Below are 25,569 nucleotides of genomic sequence, written 5' to 3'. Positions count from 1 at the left end.
AAGGGTAGGCAATGTCTGTTTATTAGTGTCACTGGAATACATACGTTAATGAAATATCTAATTACAGTGCTAATGTTCATTAATTCTCCAAGGCAAATGATTGTTTGTGGAAATGATTGTCACATTCAAAATTAGCAAAACAGACTACTTAAAATTGCTACAAAACTGCCAATACTTTTTCATAATACAGAAGAAACTGAGACTTCATACAGTTACCTAACTACAATTACAAAAAAACCCATTTGTTTCTATAAGTCAAATATGTTGTCTATAAGTAAAATAAATTGTTAACTTCCTGATACCATAGAATATTAATGGGGTTTTGTAGTTTTATTCTATCTGAAATATATTCTTCATTGTTATGAGTAGGTGTTTTGATAGTTTTAAAGACAAATCATAATTTTAATTTTTTTAAAATAGGTTAAGCTACAAAAAACCCCAACAAAACCAACTAGAATAATCCAAAGAAAAGCAAACACTAATTTTCTCCATACACCTTCCATTACATGATTTCTTGTGTGTTTTCTCTGTAGCTTTTGAACAGTAGCTATTTTTCTTCACTGAAATGTAGAGCTGTCCTAGTCCCATATGATTTCATGTTATTTTCAGTAGTACCTATATAACTCAATTTCCTCTACAGAGACATAAGAAATGTCTTGGGCTATCAGAAATGCATGGCGCTCTGTGCTTTTTATAGGGAGATACCGTTTCCAAGCATTTAGCTATGTATAGTGGATTTCAGCTTCTCTGAAATACCTTTCATTTAGCCTAGGGACTTTGTGTCTTGCAGGAATAGTACTGAGCTATACATCAAAAATATCTTCTTAGATCTGTGCCAAACAGATCTTATTAAAATAAATCAATTACATGTGTTCACTTCTCTTCTGGGAGCATGAACCCTCACTCGATAAAAAAAGCAATAGTTTGAAAAGTCATTTAATACATTTAGGTATCCAGAAAAACATCTACATTAACTTCCTCTAAAAGTACAATTGTTGGAAGACACACATGGTTGATTTGATTATTGGATGGAATATTTTTCATGTATCCTTCCTAAAGCCAAGAAGTAAATGTTACACAATTAGAAGTAGATAACAATTGTTGGAAAAGTTCATCTGACTGAAACATTAGTTTTAGTCCAATAAAACTCTTTTATATCACACAGTCATAGAATAGTTCAGGCTGGAAGGGACCTCTGCTGAAAACAGGATCAGCTAGAGCAGGTTGTTCAGGGCTGTGTCCAGTCAGGGTTTGAGTATCTCCAAGGATGGAGACTCCACAACCTCTCTGGGCAGTCTTTTACAGTGTTTCATCAGCCTCACAGTTAAAAGGTTTCTTCTTGTGTTTAAATAGAATTTTCTGTATTTTAATTTGTACCTGTTGCCTCTTCGCCTCTCAGTGGGCACCGCTGAGAAGAGTCTGGCTCTATCTTCTTTGCTCTTTCCCACCTGGTATTTATACACATTGATAAGACCCCCCGAGCATTCTCTTGTCCAGGCTGAGCAGTCCCTACTCTCTCAGCCTCTCCTTGTATGACAGGTGCTCCAGTCCCTTAATCATCTTTGTAGCCCTGCGCTGGACTTGCTCAAGTAAGTCCATACCATTCTTATACTGGGGAGCTCAGACCAGGATACAACACTCAAGATGCAGCATCACCAGTACTGAGTAGAGAGGAAAGACCTCCCTTGACCTGCTAGGAATGGTCTTCCTAATGCAGCCCAGGATGCAGTTAGCCTTCTTTGCTGGCCAGTAACACATTTCTGACTCATATTGAACATTTTGTCCACCATGACTGCCAGGTCCTTCTCTGCAGACCTGCTTTCTTCACGAGTGACTGCCCTCTAGCTGGATTTCATGACACTGGTCACACCACTTTAAGTCTAGCAGTTCAGTGAATTTTCAGTCTACTTCACTGTCCATTTATCTAGCCTATGGGCTTCATCAGTTTGTCAGTAAGGATGTTATGGGAGACTGTCAAAAGCCTTTCTAAAGTCAAGATAAACAACATCATCTGCTCTCCTCTCATCCACTGAGCTGGTTATTTCATTCTAAAAGGCTATCAGATTGGTCAAGCATGATTTCCACTTCATAAATCCATACTGACTACTCCAAAATTTCTGTCTTTAAGAAGTTTGAGAGTGGTTTTCAGGATTATTTGCTCCTTCACCTTTCCAGGGATCCAGTTAAGACTCTCTGTCTTGTAGTTCCCTTCATCTTCCTTCTTGCCCTTCTTGAAGAGAACAGTGGCATTTGCTTTCTTCCAGTCCTCAGGAAATTTCCCTGATCACCATGACCTTTCAAAGATAATCAAGTGGTCTTGCAGTGACATTGGCAACCTTCCTCAGCACTCATGGATGCATCCTGTCAGGTCCTACAGGCTTGCATATCTCCCCTTTGTTTAAATGTTCCCCAGATTGATCCTCCTCCACTAAGGGTAAGATTTTCTTGCTCTAGACTTCCCACTGGTCTCAGCAGCCTCAGATTCTTATGACCAGTAAACACCAAAGCAAAGAAGGCATGGAGTACCTTGGCCTTTTCCATGTCTTTTGTTACCAGATCCTCTGTCGCATTCAGCAGCACACTCACATTTTCCCTACCCTTCCTTTTGCTGCTGATGTGCCTGCAGTGACCCTTCTTGTTGCCCTTCACATTCCTGACCAAATTATACTCCAGGTGGGCTTTGGCCTTCTTAACACTACAAGCTCTCACAGTGTCTTTGTGTTCCTGCTGGATCACATTACTCTTCCACTTCTTGTATGCTTCCTTTTGTCCTGGTTTTGGCTGGAATAGAGTTCATTTTTTCCTAGTAGCAGGCATAGTGCTGTTTTGGATTTAGTATGAGAAGAATGTTGATAACACACTGATGTTTTAGTTGTTGCTAAGTCCTGCTTACGCCAGTTAAGGACTTTTCAGCTTCCCATGCTCTGCCAGGTGCACAAGGAACTGGGAAGGGGCACAGCCAGAATAGTTGATCCAAACTGACCAAAGGGCTACTCCGTACCATAAGATGTCATGCTCAGTATATAAACTGGGGGGGAGTTGGCCGGGGAGCAGCAATCGCTGCTCTGGAACTGTCTGGGTATCAGTCGGCGGGTGATGAGCAATTGCTTTATGCATCACTTGCTTTGTATATTATTATTACTGTTATTATATTGTTATTATTATCATTACTATTTTACTTTATTTCAACTATTAAACTGTTCTTATCTCAACCCAGGAGTGTTTCTCACTCTTGCTCCTCCAATTCTCTCCCCCATCCCATCGGGGTAGGGGGAGTGAGCGAGCGGCTGCGTGGTGCTTAGTTGCTGGCTGGGGCTAAACCACGACACCTTTTGATGTCCAAGTTTTGACAGGAGCTCCTTGTTCAGCCATGCAGACCTTCTGCCATCTTTGATTTCCTGGTCATTAGATTGGATTGCTCTTGAGCTTGAAGGAACTGATTCTTGTGGGAAAATCAGCTTTTCCAGAGTCCTCTTTGCTCTGGGATTGCATCCCATGGGATTCAAAGAGGTCCCTGAAGAGGCCAAAGTCTGCTCTAGTGAAGCCAGGGTATGTGATTATGCATTTTTTGCTTTGTTTCTTCCTCTCAGGATATTGATGGTCACTATTTCATGGTCATTGCAGTTAATGCTGCCCCCAACATTTACCCTCTGGCCAGTCCTTCCTTGTTTGTAAGTATCAGGTCCAGCTGAGTGCCTCTTCTCATCAGCTACTTGATCACTTCTGTCAGAAGCTTATCATCAATGCACTCCAAAAATCTCTTGGATTGATTATGCTCTGAGTAGTCCCTTCAGCTGATATAAGAGTGGTTCTTCAAGTTCCTCATGAGACCCAGGAGCTGCAAATGTGAGGCTTTTTCAAGTGATGTGAAGAAGGCCTCATATACTACTGCTTCTTGTTCAGGCAATCGGTAGCAGACACCCACCACATTGCCCACACTGGTCTGCCCTTTATGACTAACCCATAAGCTCTTGACTGGTCATCATCCATGTCTCTCACATAAAAGACAACTCCCCGTCCCTGCTTTCTCAGTCTGTCCTTCTGATAGAGGTTGTATCTACTCATTACAACACTCCAGATGAGTGAGCTGTCTCATCATACTTCTGTGATCCCAATCAGAGTGTAGCCCTGCAACTACATGCAGACCTCTAATTCCTCCTGTTTGTTCCCCATGCTTGGAAGTAGTAATCCCACTTTCTTAGTGTTCAATGCTAGGGCCTGTTCCTTTCAAGCGGGGAACTATGAGCTAAGAAGCACCTTTAAGTTGCCTGTTTTGGGGAACATAGCAATGGAAGGAAAACTACTCTCAGAAAAGAAGTCCTCCACCTTGGAGCAGAGAAAGGACAGAGGGTCAGTAAGCAGATTATCTTAGAATCATAGAATCGTAGAATGCTTTGGGTTGGAAGAGACCTTGAGAGATCATCGAGCCCAACCCCCCTGCAGTAAGCAGGGATTGAACCTGTGAACTTGGCGTTATTAGCACCATGTTCTAACCAACTGAGCTAACCCGGCTGGTCAATATCTTGTTCCACCAAAGCATTGTACAAAATAATATGCTATATATGAGTGGAAAGAAGAGTTGCATCCATGAAGACACACATGTAAAGGATCATACCTGAAATGACATGGGAAATTTTAGTCTCTCAAAGAGTTCAACAGTGTACCCAAGTCTCATTAATTTTATGATCTTTTTTTTTTTTCCTAATGCCTCTAGCATCTTGTGATTAAGTGAAAATCTTACCTTTCTTTTGAAGAAACAGAGTTTGCCATTACATGTTCTAGTAAATTTGAGAGTAGAAATCAAAAGGTTGAAAATCCAGATAATAGGTAAAAAGCAACCAAAAAGAATTTTACTGTGAATTTGGTATCTTTTAACATTAATAAGAATGAATGATCAGCTCCTGAACCCTGAGTATGAGTGGTGGAGTAGAGAGGGGGAGTTATACTGGAAGTCTTTTGTAGTATTCTGTCTGTGATGGTGGGACTGCTTAACATCTTGGTGTGCTCCATCACCATTGCAAAAAATAGAAATATTACCTTCCATACAGATTTTTTTTGTTTGGTTTTAAAGATGACAATTGTTGCAGCCTACCTAATTTGTGCTAAAGCACATGTTAATGAGTGAGGTCTGTATGTATTCCGAATGATAGGACACATACACTTTTATTGGCCAAGTTGCTAAAATGACACAAAGTATTTAACATGCATTAGTTTTTTCATTTCACCTTCATTCAGACTGGCTTTATCTTTGGCTTGCGTTCAGTAAAAATAAACCTGTCATGTCCATAAAGTTTAAATATTTTTAAACCATCTGTTCATTTCTGACAAGGACAGTAAGTCTATTACAAATGGGTTATTTGCAGGTACTTCCCCTGTTCTTCCTCCTATCTTTTCCGTCACCTTTTAAAATTAACTCTTCCTTCCCATACTCTTGTACAAATCCTTGTGCACAGACAATATTGTTGGTACACAGAAATCAGAATTTTATGTTTCTAGATACTGAAAGACTAATAAAATTGAAAGCATGAAAAACAAGTCAAAGGAACTTTAAAAAGGAAAATTTAAGAATTTTTTTTCTTACAGAAGTCTTATGATAAGTACTGGTCATTTCTCCTACAGCTGTTCTAACCACATGCAAAAAGATTATCAGTCTCCTGTAAGTAAATTATTGCATTGAATGTTCACAACCTGATGTTAGCAAGAAATCTACATAATTTCAGAATCATTTTTCGAAGTTAGCTTACCTATAATAGACTCATATGTTCCAAATTAGCTATCATTGATTATTGTGCCTAAACCTATTACAAATTGTCTTAAAACCAGCACTTCTTATCTTTTAATGACCATTCTAATGACCTTTCCAGCTCTTCTGACTTTCAGCATACAAATCCATTGCATATGGTTAAGTTTTATTCTATTGATGAAGACTTCAGCCTTAAAATGTCATATATGTAGTTCCAGAAATACCATCAGATCAAACAAACCAATCAGTATTTCCATAATACCATTGACCTGATCAATGGGGTGGAATTATTTTCTTTAACTATGCATTAAAGCCAATATTAAATGCTTCCCTCTTTCAGAAAGGTCTTCTAATTTTTTTTAATTTCTTGGGTTTTGCTTACTTTGATGAGTTGACAATAAATCTACCCCATAAAATAGCATCTAAATACCATAATGCATTTAGAAGAAAAAATAGAACTTTGTTGTCTGGTGTTGAAATTCATGGTTCTGCTTATTATTATTGAAGCAAGTACTGCAGACTGCACAATTACCTGTAACGTGATGGAATTTTATCTACATGGATGATGTAAAGTTTTGTTGTCTCACAATATATTGTACTGAATCTTTTTCATCCCTGCTGAAGCTGTCCTTCCCATTAGTTTCTGTTCTCCATTCTCCAATGTTTGCTTAATCAGATCACTTCTTTCCCCAGATCCGATTATTTCTCAGCTACACTTGGATGGTCCTTTTCTATTCCAGGATTAAAACTTTCTAGAACTGTTAGGAAAAAGTAGAGGTGGGAAACTACCGACTGAAGAGTTAAATTGATAGATGGGCTGAGGTATTCCTGTTGCTGCCCAACCATCAGGATGCTTTGTGATAAAAAGCATTCCTTTTTTGTAACCCCAATTCATACATCAGTTCATCATTTGTACACTCTTGTTTCCTAGTTAAAGCAGGATGAGTGGATGTAACTTTGCTTCTCTTGCCTATTTTTCTGAACTGTAGATGTCACTCTAGGGCTGACCAATTGTTGTGTGCTTCTTTTTTATCAAAGTAAATTATCAAATGGGAGAGGAAGATGCTGAAGATTTTAATTGTTTACTCCTGAAATATTTACGGTTTTATACCTTAGCTTGAACATAGAGGAACTGCAGTAAAACTCTTGCACTGAATTACAATTATGGATCCTGGAAAAAAAACCATCAGTTTTTCAGTATCTTAGCTGACTGAATAACTTAAACATTGTTCAGGAAATATAGTTCCAGTGAATGTTAATTTTATTGCATTCAGCAGACTTCTGAAATTTTATTTTGTTTTAATCCCTAACAAAAACACTAATCTTGGCTTTATATGCATTTAGGTGGGTACTTTAAGACAGCTACCATGTAAGGTGTCTAAAAGTTGAATGTCATTTAGATAACCAGTTAAGCTGACTGGATCTCGGTCTTTGCATTCACTTATGTTCAGATTTGGGAGGGTGTTTATATTACATTTAAAAATGAGAGGTCCAAAGAAAGCCAATTACATTTGTTAAACTCAGAATCTTCTCACAGACAAAACTGGAACCCACCTGAAAAGAGGGATCCAGCAATTTACTGTTAGCAAATTAAAATATCATCAATCTAATAAAAACACACCCAGAAGTTTTATTAGTCTAGTTGCAATAACACTAACACATGCAAATTATTATAAACGGGTCCTGATCCCTGAGTTGTCAGGGCAGTACAGAGGCTTAGGCTTTCTATTAGTGGCAGCAAATTTGGATTTACTGAACTGTAGAACAAATGTATAGAAAGTCATCCATGGAGACAATAGTAGGTGTTATGCTCAGCACCTAACTGCATCATAATTCAGACAGTAGCTTCTGTAGCAACCGTCTTTACTTCATGAGAGAGGAGGGGACTGCAGAGGGGATTTCAAAGCCCTTAACTGGGATGCTGCTCTGAATTGCTTCTGGAGAAGCCTCTTTCTCAGCTCATTAGACAACTTGCCATGGACCTGAGGGCACTGACAGCCATCATTGTCCCTGCCCAGACCTGGGACTCCCCCCACCCTGCCCATGGCCCAGGACCCCATGTCAGCCCCCCAGGGCCATCAGTCCCTGGCTGCAGCAGAGCCTGTCTCCAGCTCCCCACAGCCCTGCCCTGCCTGGCCATAGGCTCTACCAAGATGGGCCCACCCACAGGCTCAATTCCCAGCGTGTCCCTGTCCCTGAGGAGCTGCCCGATGCCTCGGACTGGAGCTGCCCTGGTGCCCCTCAGTTGCCCTGCTCCTGGCTGGGGAGATGGGACAGACCCTGGTTGCCAGGTCCTGCCATTGCCCACCCGGGAGAAGCCCCAGGGAGCTACTGGCCCCCACAGTGCCCCAGCAGGTATCTCAGGCAGCATCTATATGCCTAGGGCTGAGCTGAAATGGGGTTCTGGGCCATGGACAGGGGTGAGGTGATGCCCCAGGCCAGGGCAAACAGGGCCAGGAAGGGTTGGTAGTGCCCTCAGGAGCCTGAGAAAACCAACCTGGGAACACAGTTACCTAAAAGAGACCCAAAAAGTTGTGTGTTGTGGATTCTAACTCTGTTTCTACCAGATGTTAACCTGCTTTGTCTTAAATTATGAAAATTGCCATCAATGAACTTTAGGGCGTATTTGTTTTTACTCTGTTCCTCTAAAATTTTGTCTAGGGAAGAATAATATATAGCAGTTTAAATCCCTGTAGAAGATTCATGGTTTTATGGGTACAATGTTCCCCACCCCTCCACACTATTAACTTTCTCATTCCAATACCTAAAATTGCTTTCTGAAATCTGCCGAGAGGTTCAGATGCACAGTTAAATGGATTTCAAGGCATTTGAGAAGATAAGAGTTCATAGCAAGTTTTGAGCTCTAAAAAAGGGAAAACAAAATTTGAAGCCTCTCATTAAACTGAAGGAAATGAGAGGTCTGGTGGGCAGGTGACATGGCCATCTCTTAACTAAATGTTTTGGACAAATGGGGACATGAAAGGATGCAAAATATTAGAATGGCATATATATTTTTTTTAAAATACTATATACTGCTTCCTTGGAGTACCTAATGAAATCACCCTAGTGCTGGATTAACACAGTAGAATTGAAGTTTGTAACTTTTGTGTAGCTTAGTGGATGACTTTTCTAGAGAGAAAATATGCCTTTGGAAAATTATTTCTGATACGAGGTATATATATTTGGTAAACGAGTGAAGTACTCTCACATTTGAGTACACAAATAAAGTTGAACAAACATTTATGGAGATCATTCATCTGTGATGATCTGGAATGTTTTATATTATTTTACCAGGCAGGTAAAATAGCAGCTTGAAGGAGAACTGTCATCCTAGTTTATCTGGTCTGCCAATGGCCTGAATAGTGCTTGTTGAATTGCCATATAAATACAACAACTTTCTGTTTTTTCTCTAAACCAGAAAACATGATAGATTGTTGAAAGGTATGACTTCATTTCTTTAAGAATACTTCTCAAAGAAAATCAGTATCTTTAATTATTTAACTCATATCACTTGCACAGTAGTATAGGTTTTCTTTTTTCCCTCCCATACTAGTCATTCTCTTTACAGTCAGCATCAACTCATTTCTTCTCAGTCCCTCTGTAGTATAATGAGATTTTTAAACAATCATACAAATCCTTAAAAAACTGGTTCCACAACTCCGTATGCTGAATTGTTGTCCTTAATTGTTTCCAGTTCTTACTTCATTCTTATTCATTCTTAAATGGTCATCCTGTATGCTTTCTGTGAGTCTTCTCATTTTTCTAACCTTTGGCTTTTTTAGGCCAAGAAGATGAATCCTAGGTTTAAGATGAACTCTATGTTTTTGTTTCAATTGCATGTGAAATCTCTTACTTGTATGTAAATGTTTAATAAAAAAAAGAGTCCCATTTTATTTCCCAAACTTTTAAAAGTCATAATCTGCTTTAAATTGCTTTTCAATGTGACTTTAAATACATCTCCAGCAGAGACATTTCTTGGCAGTTTATCAAATCAATGTGTTAGCTAAAATTTTTCAGATGTAAATTTTTTCTATGTTGCATCTTTTTACTGTGTCCAATGAAAGTCTACATTAATATGATTCTTTCTGATAGTAGGCATTCATACATATACATTATGGAGCTGTCAAAAGATGATGTTTAACTGCTCATTGTGGTGATTCTTGAGCTGACATGACAATGTAAATCAGGGGAAGTCTTTATACAATTTTCTTAAGTTATATGTAGAAACCTCTGACTTTTCTGAAAGTAAAGAAATTAGAATGGCATTTAAATGCAATGGTGTTCAGGGCATAAATGCGTCATTCTTGTGGATAGTATCTATCAGTGCAGTAAGAAGCTTAGTTTCCCTTAAGGACAGCAACAAAACGTCTGAAAAATTTCAACATAGTTGTATTGAAGTCAAAAGGTTATAGTAATTTATGATATTCACAATAGAACTGTTCAACATGTTAAGTACTTATTTGACTGCCAATATTTATTGCTTCAAGAACAATTTTAAAATAAGGACTAGTTAGTTTTGTGGCCTAACAAAGATCTATACTCTTTCCATCAATCACTGGGTGATCAAATATGGTGTTGTTCCACCATTGAATGATGATATTTAATGACAGAGGTGGAGGTTCCCACAGTCCTCTAAATTACCATTTTGCTCATGTGAATGTTGATACTTCTTTTTCCTCACTCATAAGAATTTTAATTGAAATTAAAATAACAATTTATGGAAGTAAATTGGGGGTACTGGTGGATGAAAAGCTGGACATGAGCCGGCAATGTGCACTTAAAGCCCAGAAAGCCAACCATATCCTTGGCTGCATCAAAAGAAGCATGGCCAGCAGGTCGAGGGAGGTGATTCTGCCCCTCTACTCTCCTCTAGTGAGACCTCACCTGGAGTACTGTGTCCAGCTCTGGGGCCCTCAGCACAAGAAGGACATGGACCTGTTGGAGTGGGTCCAGAAGAGGGCCACCAAAATGATGCGAGGGCTGGACCACGTCTCCTATGAAGCCAGGCTGAGAGAGTTGGGATTGTTCAGCCTAGAGAACAGAAGGCTGCAGGGAGACTTTATTGCGACCTTCCAGTACTTAAAGGGGGCCTACAGGAAAGATGGGGAGAATCTTTTTAGCAAGGCCTGTTGTGACAGGACAAGGAATAATGGATTTAAACTAAAGAAGAATAGATTTAGACTAGACATCAGAAAGAATTTTTTTACAATGAGGGTGGTGAAGCAGTGGAACAGGGTGCCCAGAGAGGCAGTGGAGGCCCCATCCCTGGCAACATTCAAGGTCAGGTTGGATGGGGCTCTGAGCAACCTGATGTAGTTAAAGCTGTCCCTGCTCACTGCAGGGGGGTTGGGCTAGATGACCTCTAAAGGTCCCTTCCAACCTAAAGCATTCTATGATTCTATGATTCTATGAAGTGCATAATCCAACTTTGTTTAGTGCAGGATTCCCTTAGCTTAGTGATATCAGCTGCAAGAAGTATGTTTGCTTGTTCCCATAATATGGGCCTTCAGTGTAAGAAGCTTTATGACAGGTCATAGATAGATTCCAGCCATGGGATCCTCATGAATCTCAGGAAATACTCAGATAAACCAGAAGTTATTCATCATGTTGGGTTTTTTTCTGAGAACTTTGACAAACTTAACTAGGCTTTTCTGTTACAAGAGTCCTGAAAGTATCAGGAAAATTAACTGTTGTTCATAAAGCAGACTATAGCTTTTGAAGCAAATGGGGTACTAATGATACTAGAAAGCAACATTACTTTGGGGTAGAGATTTGATGCAGTTGCAGGCTTTTTCCCTTGGAGTGACATTTAAGTCACTTAAGCAGTGCTATGTTGTTTATTTGTAAACAAAGCTGAAGATTTATTACTGTGAATAAACAAAATGAAAGAGTAGCATGCACATAAGTCAATAATTTAGGAGATATGGTGTCAAGACCACAGCAAGCAGAATTAACCTGTGACATTGTAGCCGTGGTAAACAAGCTGCAGTGATCAATAATTAAATTAATCAACTTCAGATAAGTGAACAAACAGATTTGCCTCAAATTTCAGGTCAGAACCCAGTCAAAGAATTCCTCATCCAGCTTATGGAAAAATGTGTGGGTGTTCGATGAAATCCCAGATGAGCAACTCATGAGATTAATCCATGTGTTTTTAAAAGATGGGTAGAGAGTTCTTCAGCATGGAAACATGGCTGTGGAAGTCTCTGTGGGGTTACAAAGGAGAAAGCATTATACTATGTCAGCTGTGTTTTCCCCTTCCCTCTTCACACATTTCATGCATGGTGCATAGGAATTGAGAAGGTGAAGATGAGGCCCAGGACATTGCTTGTGAATGTAACTGTGTGGACGTAGAGATCAATGGGGAAGAAAAAGGTAACTCTCACTTAACAACTTTGAAATCATATCTGTAGTACTTGGAATTGTAGTTGCCCTGCCAACCTGCTGAAACCATCATGTCTATGACAAGATACACTTAGTAAACACGTTTTTGTGTTCCCCTCTCCCCTCCCCCCCGCTTCGTTCTATTTCTGTAGCATTAGTGAGAATGTAGAGAAGGTACTCTGGAGAATACTACGCAAGTGACTGAAAATCTCTATGGGCCTTTCAGCATTGAATTTGTACTGTGAACTGAGTCAAAATTTTTAAAATGCTATATAATTAATATCAGTGGTTTGTCTGTTCATACAGGCATTTCTTTGCTTCTCCTAACTAAAGATTAGAAAGGGTTTCTGATTTTATCCCTATTGTTCTGAGAAAGCCACAACAAAAAAGAAGATATTTAAGGCCCTCCATCCCAAAATTGACAATATTTATAATAATGTTATTTCAGTATTATCACTGAGTCTTTTAGCATTTTCAGTCTTTTAAGTTGAGTTTCTAACCATTTCTATGTGAAGTTACAAGAGACTTAAGTTTTCAGTAACATGACAAGAAGGAAAGCTGTAACCGTCTCAGAACCCGTAATTGGGTGAAAAAAAAACCCTCACAGTTTCTGTTTTTGTAAGAAAAGCTTTCAGAATTTTTCTGACTTCTGTTCTAGGGCCTGGTTGAAGTACTTTCTGAATGCTTTAGGGCAGCCTTACTAGTTAGGTTGGCTGCCTAAGCAGTTGTCTTCACAGAAAGGAGAATGTTGGGTTTGTAGTTTATGTAATCACCTGTTCAAGAGGCAAGCATAGTACTAGCCAGTTTAATGCTTGAAAGATACATTTGAAATATTTGAAAGAACTGAGGCCCATGGGGGACCCATGCTGGACTGGTCTTTTCCTGAAGGACTGTAGCCCATGGAGAGGACCCATGCTGGACAGGTTCATGAAGAACTGCAGCCCATGGGAAGGCCCCACACTGGAGCAGGGAAAAGTGTGAGGAGGAAGGAGCAGCAGAGAGGAGCTCTTATGGACTGACCGCCGCCCCCCCATTCCTCATTCCCCTGTGCTGCTCCAGGGGTAGAAGGTAGAGGAGTTGGTAGTGAAGGAATGAAGCTGAGCCTGGAAAGAAGGGGAGAGAAGGCATTTTAGCTTTTGTCTTTGCTTCTCACTATCCAACTCTATTTTTAATTGGCAATAAATTAAATTAATTTTTCCCAAGTTGAGTCTGTTTTGCCCATGACAGTAAGTGTACCAAAAGCACATGTCTAGGCAAGAATATAGGAACAGAGTAAGCATGTATGATACATACCAGAGTATGTATCCTTGTGTTTAGTAGCCCTCAGTGGACAAATCCTTGGAGGAAAAATCAAATTACTTTTACAACCCTTACCAGCATTCATCGTCTCAGTCCCTTTTGGCTGTTTTCCAGATTACTTATCCATCATGTGAAGGCTTTTTTTTGTAACTGCCGTCCTCTAGTTTCTTCTGACATCACCTAATTCTTCTTTTTGGAAGGGACAATGAAAAGTGGGTTTCTACTTCTTTCGTTGTCCCTCATGACCATGAAGGCCTCTTCCATATCTCCTTTAGTCATCTATTCCTCCATTTCCACTCTTCAGTGCATAGAAACCATTTCAAGTCACTCTTGTCACCCTTTCTTTGTAGGTCTTCAGAGATTTCTTGATCCCTTTTTTAGATGGAGGGGTTCAGTACCCGGAACTGCACACTATAATCAGGATGCTGCTGAACAATGGATTCATAGTGTGGCATAAATTCCCTTGTTTCCTTTTTCTTTCTCAATAGTTTCTAGCTTTAAATTGATTATTTTTCACAGTTGCTGAGTAGTGAGACAACATTTTGTATCTATCTATTATAAGTTTTCATCTGAGCTGCAAGTCAGTCGAGAACCCACCATTTCATATGTAATATTAGCATCAATTTTCCCCATCCAGCATACAGCATTTTACATTTATTCACAATGAATTTCATCTGCCAGTATTAGAAAGAACTTCTGTAGTTCTTCTCTTGGTCCTGATTTACTTTTAGTAGCTTAGCATCAATAGCAAATCTTGTCACTTTATTATTTACCACTTTTGAGAATATGTTGAATTGCACAGGTTCCCTCAGAAATCTCTGTCAGATGCTACTGGTATCTCCCTCCACTGAGAAAATAAATAATTTTCTCCTGTCCCATCTTTCCAATTTTTTGATTAGTTATTCATCCATTCTGCACCATGACACTGCCTACTTAGGTCTTCTTTACTGAAGAAAATAACTGTGAACAAGTAAATTTTCACAGTCTGCAAAATGGAGTAAGTCATGTTACATCTCTTGACTTATATGGGTTAAGAAGTTGTGTTCTCTGATACCTAATAGAGTACAGGGAATAGCTTCTCATTTAAAGAACAGAAATCTGTTTTGATTGCATGCTATTCAGCTGATGCACAGACCATGATCTATTAACTGGTTGCACTGCTCTGTGCTTTCAGATGTGTAGGAAAATAGTTTCTGTGGCACTAAGAGTAAGGGTCTGTTAATCCTTTGCTTCTGCAAAAGCAGACAGAATTAACATTTTTCAATTAGTCTAAGATTTAGACTAGTAGTCTGGCTGTTCCTAGAAGAAAGGGTGTCTTAAAATGAAGAAGTTTCTAGAGTTCATGTGTTAGGTGTTGTGACTGTGTGTTTAGTTGCATAGCAGTGAAGTTAACAGGAAAATACAGTAGGAAGAACACAGCATTCTTTCTCAACAGTATCTAATGCATGTGACAGTGGGTTAATTTTTGGCATGAGATAATTTTTAAATAGATTGCCAAGCATAGTTAGTGAGGGACAGTAATATCTCAGTTGCCATGCAACTATGTATATTGCAGGAGAAAAGTAGGAGCAGATGCCAGTCCTTTTATGCAAAAAATATATTTCATGAAGATCATGCTTCATGAGAAAAATGTTTAGACACGTCATTACTAATGGAGACACAAATAACTATACCATGACCTTTCATGTCACTTGTATTTAAGTTAAAATATCAAGTCAAACATAATACACATTCCAGTACATGGAACATATGTGTTACAATACCTAAATTGTTCTCCATTTCAAGAAACAGAAAGGCAAGACATATCTAAACTTTCTGTTCTGAAAGTATACTGCAATGTTGGTGCCATTTGATGCTGTGAGATGATGACACATCTTGAAGTTTGCTATGAACCTGTAAGAATCTGAAATTAGTGAGTTCAAGCTGGCTGGTCAGTACCTTGTGTTTACTCAGAAATATATCAACAGGCTAAAAAATTTTGTAAATCAATGTAGCATCATGCCATTTTCAGCAGTTGTCATATGTGATAGCACCATTTTCTAGTGTTGTACTTCAATGTGAACTTTATTCTGTAGGTCCCAAGGAACTGAAGATATTTAATATTTAATTTTTAATAGGACTACTCTATGCTAGAATGGAATTTCCTGATTTTAAGTTCACAAAAGTTTACCAGGATCACTCTCTTCAAGTGCGTTAACACCTTAACAAACACTATTCTGCAATGCAAAGGTGTGGAAGATGAGTTTCTTTTGCTAATTTTGGGGTCACATGCAGAACTTTAGGTATACCTTGTCTATAAAAATGCACTGTATTTAAAAAAAAAAGCCAACCTAGGTGAAGTATGAGTGTTCCACACTCTGTTGTGAAGCAGAGAGAAGATGATCAATTTTATCTTTGTATTTATTAAAAAGACATCAAGTCTCTGACACCATCTTCTAAGCCTACTATTCACCTCATCTAATTTTAGCCAACTAAAATTTTGACAAATATTCTAAAATTTGGGCATTATTTATTAAGATGCCTAAGTCCTCACTTAGTGGAGAAGGAATGGCAGCTTCAGACAGTGAATTTTTCTATTATCTGGGACATTAAATGACGGATAGGTCAAAATGCCATTGAGAAATACTTTTCTTGGCCATAAAAGGGCCTTCTGGACAGCTAGTTTTAAATGGATTCCTAAACTTCAGAGAGTTAGCTGGGTAAGGTGAAATCTATTTTCAGCTTTGTTATTTTCACAGCTCTAACCATTGTTTATGTAGAAATGTATTCAAAACAATTTAGGGTAGTTGCAAGTTATGTTTGAAGAGAGATAAATAAAAACACAGTTCACATGTCCAGGGAACAGAATATGACTCTCACTTGAGAATTGCTTATATTGCAGCAGACTGCTTCTTTGGAAAAGGTACTGTCTCTTCTGCTGCAGAAAAAAGTGACAAAGAAATAGGAAGATATGAATGTTTATAATCTAAAAGAGATTTCCTTAGGGTCTGGCTATGGTTCAAATATATACCTTCTAGAGCACTTTTTTTTACTTGCCATTCTTTCTATAAGATTTATGTGAATCTTTTCTACCACATGCTTCAATGGTCACACCTTTGGCAGACCCATGTAGATGAGAGCTGTCAGTAGGGAGGAATGTATAATTACAAAAATAATCTTAAATATTTTTCAGACATGGAAGATGGATATGATTGAAAAAGACGGTCTGTCTTTGGACCCCTGGTAACTAGTCTTTTTTGCTGCAATGGTATATCTGAGATTTTTCTTCCACAGTTTAGATAAATAAACAGTGAATCTTACCAAGGTATTATTAAAAAAAATAACTTCATAGTACATCCTTTAAATATATACAGGGTTCTTCTTTATTTAGAAAGAAGTTGGCTTTAATGCCTTCCTTATTTTAAGGAAGTGACATGGCATTGTTCTACAGCAATTTTTATATCAGTCATTATTCTTAGAGATTCTATCAAAGAATGAAATGTCAATATTTGTATTTAAATAGTTAATTTGAAAAATATAAATCTCACAGTCAGTCTTTGTCTAGAAGTGTTTTGGAGTCAGATTGTTAAATCTGCAGTCTGTAACTTTATTTTCAAGGTTGGTGCTGTTGCCTTTCAAATACCACACATATATATTTATTCCAGTACACTTCATCTAAAATCCTCTAACTTTATTTTCCTTCCAGAAGAAAATATTTGAGGTGAGTTAAAAGTTAATTGAGCTAGGTGATTTTTAGGATATAGGATTTGTGAAAACATTTTTCTTTTTTCCCTTCTTCTTATGTCTTGTATCTCAGGGATACCATCACTATCTTTGATCTCCAGTCAGTGAAAACCCCTTGTATTTTCTCAGCATCCATTGCAGGATTCAGAATATAGCTTGATATGTTTATTTACTTTACTTAAACACAAGTCTGTAATTATGTTAAAAGCTAAAATAAAAACACCTCTAAAAACATTTAGTTTTCTTTTCTGGTCAAAAAAAAAAAAAAAAAGGTTATGTTTAAAGCAGAACTAAGGTTATGCTTAAAGCAGTGGGTTTTTTTCTTTGTTAACCACAGTTTAAAACTGATATTTAGTCATGTTAACATAGAGATATAAGAAGGTTCCTACAACACAATTGCAGATAATAGAGTGTAATTATATGTTTATGTAGCTGATTATAATGTTGCTTCTATCAAGCTGCACAGAGGAAAATGACTTGTTATATACCATACCTGATGAACATGACTATCTTACTATATTCATTAGTGAGAAATACAATGGTATTGGTTAACTTTGCATGTGTAAGAATTATATTGAAAAAGCAGAATAATGTATTGTTACAATAAACTCCAAAGGAAAAAGTAAAGCTGTCTCCTCTAATTAGTAATCTGTACATTTTCTGCCATGATTTGCATATCATGGTGAAAGAATTCATTGGCTCAGTCTTTATTTCTTTTTACAAAGAGAGTTGACATTGTAGCATGACTTTGCATTGTGCTTTAATGTACGTCAAATATACTACAGAAACCATGCTCATATTTTTATATGACATTCAGTATCACCTTTTGTCATAGCTGAAGGAAGGGCAGTCTTCTGTTAGGAATATAATACAATAAGTATATGATAGCTCTGGAAGGGCAGTCAGTCTGAAATATCTTCTGAAACTTGATTTGTAATCACAGTGACCACAGGGGTGCCCCTATCTAATGCTTACTGGTAGTCTTGATTGAACAAGTTTCATACTTTTTATTCTGTCCATACCTTGAAACTAATTTTGTATGTGAGTGTGTGAGAATATATGTTTAAGAGAATCAAGGAATGTAAATATTTGGTATTTAACTTAAGAGGAAACAGGTGTAAGGTCTATTACACTCAGAGAAATGCCATCAGAAATAACTAAGTATTTTCCAAATAAACCAGCAAAAGTAACATGTTAGTATTTGTGAGGTTTCTGAACAAGTAAACATTTGCCAGCAGTGGCCGTAGTAGTAAACAAACAGCAATGTTAAATTAATGTTTGTAAAGATATTAAAATTTTGTCATTAAAAGCATGTTGCAATTTTATTACTGGTGGTGTATCCTTCCTGCTAGAACTTAGTCAATTCAAGCATCATACATAAGTAATTTGAAAATGAAAAATATCTTTATACATGAACTGTATAGAGAAATTCTCACTGTTACTGTGTTCTATTAGACATACTGAAACATTAATATTATGGTAGATAGGGTTATAACTATGACTTTATTAAATACATATGATCTCTTAATAGAAAGTGCCTTCATTTAACCTTGGGGTTGCAGTTTCTTATCTGTCTTTTAGAATAACAGGGCATGGCATAACACATCAGCTAAGAAGTCTATGTTGTTGGAGAACTGCATAATTTAAGGTACCTAGAATAAAAGAAAAAGGAAAAAAAACCCCAAACACTGTGATACATTACAGCAGTATAACATTTAACATTTCTTTTCCACTTAAGAAGCATCTGAAAATTTTCAACTAACATATCCTTAATCCAGAGAACACAAACTTAAAACCTGACAATTTTCTAATATTAATTTTCTTAGCAAAAAAGAGGCAATATAGAGCCAAATGCCATAAAACATAACACCTATACAAAATGTGAAAATCCAAATTATTTTATAAGCTGTTCTAAAGGTGTCCTTATTGATTTGTGCTGAGAATCACTGATAATGTGCTGTAAAATATATTCAACTCATACTATACACAAAGTATGTCAAAGTTTTACACAGAGCAGCTTACTCAGCTCAGTGCAAAGTTCTGCTTAAAAAAATGATAGTACCATATGGCTCTCTGCTGCTCAAAGCCTCAGTCTCCAATTGTTGAAAGTTGTTATTGTCGAAACCAATCAAGCACAAAGTCATTGAAGAAAATTACCTTAAGGTACATCTAACACCTAAGGCAAACTAGCATTTAAAGGGACACTTCTCTTATGCTTCCCATATAACATTTTTCTTACGTTTTGGAATTTGAGAATTTGTGGTTAACACACCAAAGAAGGAATTAATTGAAAGAGTCAGAGACTGAAGTAATTCACATTTTTCTATTACAAAGTGATTCCCCATGAGCAGATAGGGGTAGAAGAAGGGGGCTATCCATTCTTAGATTTTTCTGCAAGACAGAAGTCAAGCTACTTTTGTAGACAAGTCAATGTGATGACCCACTGAATCTTAATGCCAGGCCTTAAAGCCTACTCAGACCCATGACAGAACTTCGAGCAAAGATTTCATACAACTTTTCTGTGGCTCAGCTATACTTGAAAGTGCCAGTAACCTTTAATTATTCTTTGTATTACAGAAGCATGAGGAGGTTCTGCTTCAATGCCAAGCCTCTCTGTGACAGCACACAGGAAGCAATAGCACTTGCCTCGCAGAGTAAAATTCCACGGGAAGAAGGGAAAAGGTAGGAGAAATGAAGAATCAGTGCCCTAGTGACAGCGGTGCTCAGGCACCACCGCTCAGTTTTAGCAAATACAACCCTTGATTCCCTCATTTTCTAGGCTTTTGCCCTAACCCTGAAGTCACATTATTACATCCTGAAATAGTGCAGTATGCTTCAGTATGCAGTATGCTGCGCCAGGGGAGGTTCAGGTTGGAAATTAGGAAAAATTTCTTTACAGAAAGGGTGGTCAAGAATTGGAACAGGCTGCCCAGAGAAGTGGTGGAGTCACCATCCCTGGAAGTGTTCAAAAAATGGGTAGATGTGGCACTTTGGGACATGGTTTAGTCTAGTCTACCCTTGATTGGCTTAGAGTAGACTTGGTAGTGTAGGTTAATGGTTGGACTGGATGATCTTAAAGGTCTTTTCCAACCTAAACGATTCTATGATTCTATGATTTTTCTTCTACATACAGAACCAATTTTAAAATTCAGTCAATGGAAAAAAATAACTATCAGTAATGTCTATAAATTAATTAGAGACTGGTGAGGTCTGCTAGTCAGAATTGCTTTGAGTCACAGCTTGTAAGAAATGGGTATCAGGTATGATTTGGCTTCTGATTTCCCCATGTTGTACCAGAAGGCAAAGCTGATGTTCAGTGCTTGTAACTTTGAGACAAATATTTTTTAATTTCCTGGTGCAAATGGAAAATGTCTTCTATTAACACATAATTAGTTTCAGTTGTGTGCTATACTTCTTTGTGTCTTGTAATGCATTCTTGATTAAAATATGAAATGGGAAAATCGTGTTTCCTAGGAGAGAAATGTTTTACTCATGGTGTTTATATTTCTCTTTTCCACATGGCTCCATGTTTGTAAACTAAATTTATGAACTTGCATCAAAGTAGGCTGAATTCTCTGATATTTACAGTACCCAGGAAATCCAACCTCAGCAGTTCAGTCATGAATCTTTCACATTTTGTATAATTTAGTCATCAGTGTCTCAATTTCTTGATTGATTGTCCAATATTCTATTATATGTTATATTAGGCTTATAAATGGGATTTTAGATCACTGTGCACAGAGCATAAGTTCTTCAATTTTCATTACAGTAGTCAGAAAATGCTACATAAATCATTTTCCTAAACCCTGCAAACCAAATGTTATTTTCCCTTTTGAACTGTAAACAAAAATCTATTACCATAAAAAAACCAAATTCTTTTAGTTACACTGGGGTAAACTGGACTGTGTCCAATAACTGTAGACTTTAGATATCAGCTTATAACTTTAGCATATCATAGTTTTTAAAGGAAAGAAAAAGGAAAAGAAAAAGGAAAAGAAAAAGGAAAAGAAAAAGGAAAAGAAAAAGGAAAAGAAAAAGGAAAAGAAAAAGGAAAAGAAAAAGGAAAAGAAAAAAAGAGATTAATACAGTGAAAGCAATACTCATACCTGGAGAAAAAAAATGATGGGTTTTGGGGGGTAGGACAGAGAGTGTCCCAAATTTGGAACCTTGACTTTTTGTTTTGTTTGGGCAGGGGGATGTTGGCTTGAAAAAAGCTTCGTTGAAAAACTCTACTGTCTAGTCTAACTGGTTTTAGTAAATCTATTGTTTCACTCATGGCCTCTGTAATTTTTAAGGGAAATTTGCTGTTGAATCACCTAAGGAATGAATTTCATGTTTGTTATTCCAAGACAAAGTTATTGACCTTCCTAGTCACCACTGAAACCATATAATTTTACTTCTTGTATTTCTTCTCAGAGAGAATGTAGAAATCCAAGTCTGTCTAGGTTTGCAGCCTTCCCTTGTGGACCAATGAAGCATATCTGGAGTATCACATACATGCATCACCAAGCATCACCTGTGTCAAAGACCTTGCCAAAGTCAAAGTAAAGAATGGTCACTGCTCTCCTGTCATCCATGAAGTTAGTCAGCTCATCAGAGAAGGGAATCATACTTGTCAAGTGCAATTTGCCCTTATTGAATCCACACTGACAATTCTCCATCTATTTCTTGTCCTGCTTATCCTTGTTTGGGCACAACTCTTATAAGAACTTACCATTTTTTAAAAAAACCTATGTATTTTATAATTACCATATGACGTCATGCTCAGTATATAAACTGGGGGGCTGTTGGCAGGGGAGCAGCGATCGCTGCTCGGGAACTGTCTGGGTATCGGTTGGCGGGTGGTGAGCAATTGCATTGTGCATCACTTGCTTTGTATATTGTTATTATTATTATCATTATTATACTGTTATTATTATCATTACTATTTTACTTTATTTCAATTCTTAAACTGTTCTTATCTCAACCCAGGAGTGTTTCTCACTCTTACTCCTCCGATTCTCTCCCCCATCCCATCGGGGTAGGGGGAGTGAGTGAGCGGCTGCATGGTGCTGAGTTGCTGGCTGGGGCTAAACCACGACAGGTGAATAGTCAGTATGCAAGTAAGATTTAGAAAACGGCTACAAGAAAAGTTCAAGCGTATGAACTGAGATTGCACGTTTAGAATACTAGTTTTGACTTGTTTCAGCAAACCTTACACGGAGCAGTGATTGCGCTCCTGTTTCTGTCAGTCGGCCTGATTCTACATTCATTAGTGACATTTAATACCCTATTTTGTACGTAGCCTCTTGTGAAATTAAATCTGTATAATTACTCACTGTGAGTAAAGGTAATGAATTTGAGTCCAGTGGGACTGTCTCAAGAGACAATTTTGTTGACATATTGACACAGGTATTGCTTGCTTGCTTCCATCTGCATCTCAGTTCAATAAAAACTTTGTTTATGAAGCTTTTACATGTTTCATTCTGCTCATTTTGTGAAAATCAGAATCAAAATGTGGCTGAGTCAAACAATAGAAATGACAGTACATGATAAAAGAAGGATGAAGGAAGTATTTCCACTACAGGCAGTTGATGGTTAGTAAATATCTATGATATCTTGAGCAGTAACAAGAGAATTTGTGTTCATGACTCTAGATTCTGTACAGATTCAAAATGGAATCCATTTAATGCTGATGTCCCTATTTCTGGTACTGTTCTCAATGTGTTATCATATAATAAATTTTGAAACTGTGTCAAACATAAGAGTTTATATTGGATGTTCAGGAGGATATCTTAAAACCATATATTGTGACAATGAGACCTATTTCATGTCCATTCTTTTAAAAGATTATGGAAAACTAAATCAAGGGTCAGAGAAGATATATAGTTCAACAAGAATACTTTAAAAGGAAACTGAAGATATTCACACAGTTTAGGTCATGAAGGACCAAACTGAGGTAACTTAAGCCCAGACTGTAATTCTCTAAAAAGAAGAACATACCCACCTCTGAAGTTCAATAGGTAAAGCCAGTGACCTAGAGTTAAATAAACTTCAAGTTCAGAATGGGAAGATGATGAACATGTTTATAATGTGTAAAGTTAATGTGTATTATCAAGAACTGTAATACATGCTCTGTTTCAGCTGTTGAAGCCTGGAGGAAGATATCTGAGCTTGAAACATACAGTTGGTGGAGTGAAGGATTGTAGCGTGGATTGTCATACTTGCTCCTTTCAGCCTCAGCCCTTTTGATCCTAGCCCTGAGGAGTGTATTCTGCATCCCCCATATGGCATATAATCCTGCTGTATAATTGCTTTTCCTTTTGCAAGCACATTACACGTTTGGGTGTTAGGTGGAAGCAAGGGGGGAGAGACAGTGAAGGAGGAAGGAAACCGGTAATGATGGTATTCTTACCTTTATCTGTATGCAACTTTCCTTGCACTGATGATACTGTTCTAACCTTGAGCAAACCTGCTCATTGAGAATACACCAAAAAAACTGTATTGTATTGTAGAAACAGGCTGAGTTGTATGTATTGGTTATATAGTAACTACCTTTAGTAAGACAATAATTATATAATTTCCTATAGGTTGGCTGACAAGTATAATTTAAAGACTGATTTAATACATCTTTGCACATATATTTTATAGATATATTCTGAACTTATAAAATAGTATTTTTATATGGAATGTGCCACATTTCATTATAAAAATGCATATAAATAATTCATACAATATAAATAAAATATCTTTTAATAGTGCTTACTCTGCTTTTGCTATTTTATAAGTCAATGTAAATTTTTTTCAACTCTATAAACATTATAACAAGTAGCAGAAGAGTATAGTTTATAAGATGTGAATTTTATTAAATTTCTACAATGCAAAATACCAGAGGAAAAAAAGTATATATTTTTGAGTAGAAGTTAGGACAATCGTTCAATTGCAAGTTTAGAAAGCAATGAACAAGAAAAAGTCAAAAACATACCTCAGAAAAAATAATTATTTGCTCTAAAGAGTACACTGCAGCCATTGTAGTTAGAGTTGCTTTAAAAATGTCACTTGTGCTCCTGCAAAAGATGTCATTGTCCATTAAGGCCAAATAATCCTACCACCACTGTACCAGGCCTCTCAAATCTCCTATTTTAGTTATAAACTCATGCATCTAATCCTTCCCTGGAGATGCCTCCCCACCACTTAAGCCTTATGAGAGCTTATTTCCCTCAGCTGTATTTGTGACAGGAATCGCAGCTAGAAAACAGCTTGGCCACTGCAAATTTATCTTCTACTAGGATGGCAGTGAGAGAGCAGGAGATAGTGCAAGGTCCTGGGGAAGAGGGTCTCTTCACTGGTGACACATAACATGGTGGGGACACAGGTCCTGCATGGGAGGAGTAACAGATAATGTATTTTTGCACAATCTAACAGGTATGCTAAAACTTCCCGTTATTTCACAGAGGAAATTATTCAGGGACAATGTTCATACCTCTTTTCACACTTATAATAATTTGAAAAAATACTTTATAGAGGTGCTTTATTACCGCTCTGTCTCCAGCATGTAACTTTTTGGAAAAAAAATACAGCAGTTCTCATCTTAAATAATATAATATGGCACTTCAAAAATTATTGTGCTCATTATTGCCAAGCAAGCAAAGAAAACATTTTAAGTAAGGAAAACAGTTATGCTAACTTCAGAATCCTGCACTTTGGTTTTTCTCTTCTCTGTGAGTGACATTTCCTGTAATTTTTTTTAATACATCTCCATATTTGAAGTAAAGAGTTTTGAAAAAATGCTGGCATGCAAGTTAATTTAGTTTTAAATTCCAAACACTTACCGACAGCTGTGGTGTCTGGAAAGGAGTCCAGTATGAAATGAATGATGTCATTGTGAGTGTGAAATAAAGCAGCTGAGCCACAGACAGAAGTATAACTGAAGTACATAAACCAAATTAATTCTTAACATGTATTGCAATTGTGTGAAATTTATGCTTTCAAGACAATTTCACATGAAAGTAATGATACATTAGAGATAACTAGAAAACAATAGCAATAATATGTAGATGGTTATGGACCACTTCAGAAATAAAGTAGGATGTGGGAAGACATTTACTCAATATTTTTGACATAATTCTCAAATGTGTTCGAGGCCACATGCTATCTTCTAATCACTTTTCTTCATCTTTCCATGGGTTAAATAAAATGAATTTAATACAGGATAAAAAGGTATTGCCTTGGTCTTGATGGAACAGATTTGATCTTTTATCTGGAGTCTTTTTTTCAGTAGTCTTTACAGGATATTTTTACCTTGAGTGGAATACAAATTTTAAAGTCTACTTTCATTTATAACAGTCTTTTCTATTTCTTTTTCCAAAAGTTCATTTTCATGAAGAAGTAAAACTGGCTGTAGATAAGCACTGATTTTTTCTGTATTTTCTCATAGGGAA

Source organism: Pelecanus crispus, chromosome 2, assembly GCF_030463565.1.
Source record: "Pelecanus crispus isolate bPelCri1 chromosome 2, bPelCri1.pri, whole genome shotgun sequence".
In the NCBI taxonomy this organism is placed as follows: Eukaryota; Metazoa; Chordata; class Aves; order Pelecaniformes; family Pelecanidae; genus Pelecanus; species Pelecanus crispus.
This window is presented reverse-complemented; position numbering follows the sequence as displayed.